We start from the raw sequence: 4,934 nt of genomic DNA on the forward strand, positions 1-4,934 counted from the left end.
TATTCCCAAAGCACTTGGGTTCAGCATCACACTTATTCTCTCTATATCTGAATCTATATATCTATATATCTATTTTATCTGAAGTCAGATTATAATGTCACAACTTGAATCTTATTAGATTAGAAGTTATGGTAATGTCAGGTTGTGAAGAATTTTGAGTGTTTGAAAGAGGGATTTGAACTTTACTTTGAAACTACTAGGCAATCACAAGATATTTTCAGGAAGATAAGTGACATGACAAGATTGGATGGTGGTGACTAAAAAAAAGAGGAGAAAAAATGTGAAATAAGGAGGACTACTTAAGAAGGTAATTACCATTCTCCCCAGTGGATAGGAATGGAAAAGTACTCAGGTGGTAATAGTTGAAAGAGATTTTAAGAGAAGATTTAGCAAATGACTTATGAGGAAAAAGGTAGATAACTAAAGTAAAAATGACTAAGGACCATACCAAAGCTAAAGATTGGAGTCAATTCTCAGTTATTTGAGCAACAAAATGGAAGACTATTTTTTTGATCATCATTTTCTCTTAAAGTTCTCCAAAACAGAAATTATTGCCCAAAGATAAAGTCACTTCAGCTATCTCCAGGAAAACACAAAATCCAAAAGAAGATTTTTTTAAAACCCTAAGAAAATGGCACTTATTAACCCTGAGCTCAATCAACACTCCTTCCCAAACTGATGACTAGCCATGAAGAAGTGAGGTGATAGTAGGACGTCCAAAGACACTACATAGGATTAAAATAAAATCCATTCAGATGAGCACCCACAATATTTCCCTCCAAATAACTTTGAAATAATACCTCACATATAATTTTAGAATGGCAGAACCAACAAAGGTTAGACTGAGACATCTTCAAGCCCCAATTGTTTTTATTGATGGTATATTTTATTTTTCCCATTTTATGTTATTAAAAATTTTCAACATTCATTCACTTGCATATTTATAAGTTACACAATTTTCTTCCACCCTGCCCTCCCACCCCCATTCTCTCAATGGAGAACAGTCTATTGAAATATGTAGACAAACATTTGTGTTTAACATGTTTACATATTAGTCACTTTGTGCATGAAGAATTAGGACTAGGGGGAGAGAAAGGGAACCATGAGATAGGAAGGAAAAGCAGAAGAAAATTTTTTTTAAAAAAATGAACATAGTGTTCATTCAGATTCTATGGATTATTTGGTTTTTGATTTTTTTCATCTGTATGTGGATGGTGTTGTCATAATAGGTCTTCCAATCTTGCCCAAACTCTCTGAACTGCTGAGAGGAGCTGCATCCATCAAAGTTGAACAACTCCCAGTGTTGTTATTAATGTATTCATTATTCTCTTGGTTCTTCTCCTTTTGATCACCATCAGATCCTATAATTCATTCCATGTTTCTCTAGTTTGATCATTCATGGTTTCTTATAGAACAATAGTATTCTATAGTATTCATGTACCATGCCTTGTTTATCTGTTCCACAATTGATGGGCATTCCCTCAATTTTCAATATTTTGCCACTACAAAAAGAGTTGCTATGAATATTTTTGAACATGTGGAACTTTTCCCATTTGTATGAATTCTTTTGGATACAGGTCTAGTATTGTTATTACTGAGTCAAAGGGTCAAAATAAGTTTTCTTACTCTTTAGACATAGTTCCATATTGCTCTCCAGAATGATTGGATTAGATCATAACTTTACCAACATTGTGTTAATGTCTCAATCTTTCCATAATCACTTCCAACATTTTTTGTTTTCCCTTTTTGTCATCTTGGCCAATTTGATCTGTGTGAGGTATACCTCCAAATTGCTTTAATTTACATTTCTCTAATTAATAATAATTTGGAACATTTTTTCATATGATTATATGAAGTTCAGATGAGTTCTCCCAACATTTCCCTCCAAACAATTTTAATATAACACCTCACATCTAATTTTAGAAGGACAGAACCAATGAGAGATAAGACTAAGATATTTTCCAGCACAAGGAGATTATTTTTTTAAATTGATATTGTATAGGGGTGGCTAGGTGGCACAGTGGAGGGGAAGCTAGATGGCATAGGGGATAGAGCACCAACCCAGGAGTCAGGAATATCTGAGGTCAAATCCAGTCTCAGACACTTAATAATTTCCTAGCTGCATGGCCTTGGGCAAGCCACTTAAGCCCATTGTCTTGCCAAAAATACCTAAAATAAATGAATAAATAAATAAACAAGCATACAAATCAATAACAAATAGATAGATAAATAAATAAATTGATATTGTATGTTAAAAAATCAGTAGACCTTCCCAACCTGACTACCAGTAGGGAAGAAATGCCTATTCATTTGAAAACTGCCTGTTCATATCCTTTGACCATTTAAAAAACTGGGGAATGACTTGTAACCTCATAAACTTTATTCAATTCTCTCCATATATTTTAGAAATGAAACCTTTATGAGAAGCTCTAACTGGGAAAATTGTTTCCGTGCTTTCTGTTTTTCTTATAATCTTGTCATTGTTGTTTCTAATTAGTGGAAAAGCTTTTTAATTTAATATAGTCAAAACCATGTTTTTTCAATTTATAATATATTTTATTTCTTGTTCAGTCCTAAATTTCTCAACTTTCAATGGATCTGACAGATAAGAATATTTCTTGATTTGTTCATTGATCAGTGGAACTACCCTTTATGTCTAAATCCTGTATATCTTTTGACCTTATTTTTGGAATAGGGTATGAGATGTGGGTCTAAGCCTAGTTTTTGCCATATTATTTTCCAGTTCTCCTAACAATTTTTGGTGAATAGTGGGTTCTTTATGCCAGGAGATTAATGGCAAACAAAAGATTACTATAGTCATTTATTATCACTTCTTTTGTACCTATCCTAATCTATTGGTCCTTTGCTTTATTTCTTTCCAGTACAGGAAGTTTTGATGACTAACATTTTAGAGTATAGTTTTTGATTACATTCCTTTACATTTTTTTTATGAGTTCCCTTGATATTCTTGACATTTTGTTGCTCCAGATGAATTTTGTTACTATTTTTTTCTGGTTCTGCAAAATACATATTTGGTATTTTGACTGGTATGAAATTGAATAAGCCATTTAATTTGGGTAGAATTGACATTTTTATTAAATTAGCTCAATCTAATCATAAGTAAATGATATTTTTCTAATTGTTTAGATATGACATTATTTGTGTAAAAAAGTGTTTTGTTATTGTGTTCATATAGTTTCTGGGTTTGTCTTGAGAAGTCAATTCCCAGGTATTTTATGTTGTCTGCAGTTACTTTAAATGGAATTTCTGTTTCTACCTCTCACTCTAATATTGTTTGTGGGTTTATTTTATATCCTGCTACTTTGTTGAATTTGTTAATTGTTTGAAGTATTTTAAGATGATTTTCCAGGGTTCTCTAAAGTATACCATCATTTTATCTACCAAGAAGGAAATTTTGTTTCCTCATTGTTAATTCCAATTCCTTCAATTTTGCGTTCTACTTTTATTTTAATACTTTATTAAATAAGTATTGGTGATAATGGTCATCCTTGTTTCACCCCGATCTTATTGGAAATGCTTCTATAAAGCATTATATAAATATTTGTTGATGCTTCCCTGGAGTCTGAGCATTTATGGTTTCTTATAGAATCATAGTTTTCCATAATATTCATGTACCATAACTTATTTAGCCATTAGCCACCTGATGGTCATCCCCTCAATTTCCAATTATCTGCCACTAGTTGCAAAGAATATTTTTGAATACCTTAGGGCTTTTCCCTTTTTTGATGATTTCTTCTGGATATAGACCTAGAATTGGAATTGCTAGGTCAAAGGGTATGTGTTGTGTGCAGGAATACTGCAAATCTTCATCACCTAGTGTCCTTGAGCACCACAACATTGATTTACTAAATGCCATGGGAGTGAGAGTGGATCAGGGACTGGGTAGGATATTTAAGCACTTGTATTTTGCTAAATAAATGGAGACCTTGTTGTACAAAGGGAAAACTTGTCTTCCTTGTCTCTTACCCCTTCAATATTGACCTAGGGAAGGTTAGGTGAGCCCAGAAAGGGACTCAACAGGTATGAAAAGTTTTATTACTCTTTGGGCATAGTTCCATATTGCTCTCAAGAAAGGTTTGATTCGAGTGCGCTGTGGGAGCCCGCGGCTGCTCGTCACCATGTCTTTCTGCTCTTTTCGTGGAGAGGTTTTCCAGAACCACTTCGAGCCAGGTATCTACATATGTGCCAAGTGTAGCTATGAGCTCTTTGCCAGTTGCTCAAAGTATGACCATTCCTTTCCATGGCCAGCCTTCACTGAGATAATACATGCTTAACAGTGTGTCCAAGCATCCAGAGTTTGGTCGACCAGAAGCCTTAAAGGTGTCTTGTGGCAAGTGTGGCAATGGCCTGGGTCATGAGTTTATCAATGATGGACCAAAGAAGGGCCAGTATCGCTTCTGAATATTCAGTAGTTCTCTGAAGTTCATTCCTAAAGGCAATGAAACTTCAGCCCCAAAGGGAAAGTAAGGAGGTAATACTGGTTATGGACACATTGCAACTACCAACTTGCTTTGAAGTCATTGATTGGAATTGGAGTTCATAAAAGTTCAGACCTGTGGATCTAGAGGCCACTGAAGAAACAATAAAGACCTTGAGATCAGAAGATCCTAAATGGCAAGAAGGGGATCTTTGAAGCCATGTAGTCCAGCCCCTTCCTGTGCACCTGAAACAAAGGAAGGCTAAAGAAGTAAATTGAAGTGAAGAAGGCCACACAAGGGATGGTAGAGAGGGGATTTAAATCCAAATCCACTAAGTTCCAATCCAACACAGTTTCCAAGGTTATGGATTACCTCTCCTCATTTCCTTTAGGTAGTATCTATCTAGAAAATGAACAATATTTAGGGAATGATCAGAGGAGAAAAAAACTCAATGAGGAACACCTACCTATTGCATCGGAGCTAAATTGGATTTAT

General features: G+C 34.6%; 1 pseudogene; it reads left to right on the forward strand.

Annotated features, from left to right (window-relative positions):
- Positions 1-4,128: 4,128 nt before the first annotated feature.
- Positions 4,129-4,488, forward strand: LOC141520210 (methionine-R-sulfoxide reductase B1 pseudogene; annotated as a pseudogene).
- Positions 4,489-4,934: the final 446 nt, after the last annotated feature.

The sequence above is a fragment of the Macrotis lagotis genome, chromosome 4, assembly GCF_037893015.1.
Source record: "Macrotis lagotis isolate mMagLag1 chromosome 4, bilby.v1.9.chrom.fasta, whole genome shotgun sequence".
Classification (NCBI taxonomy): Eukaryota; Metazoa; Chordata; class Mammalia; order Peramelemorphia; family Peramelidae; genus Macrotis; species Macrotis lagotis.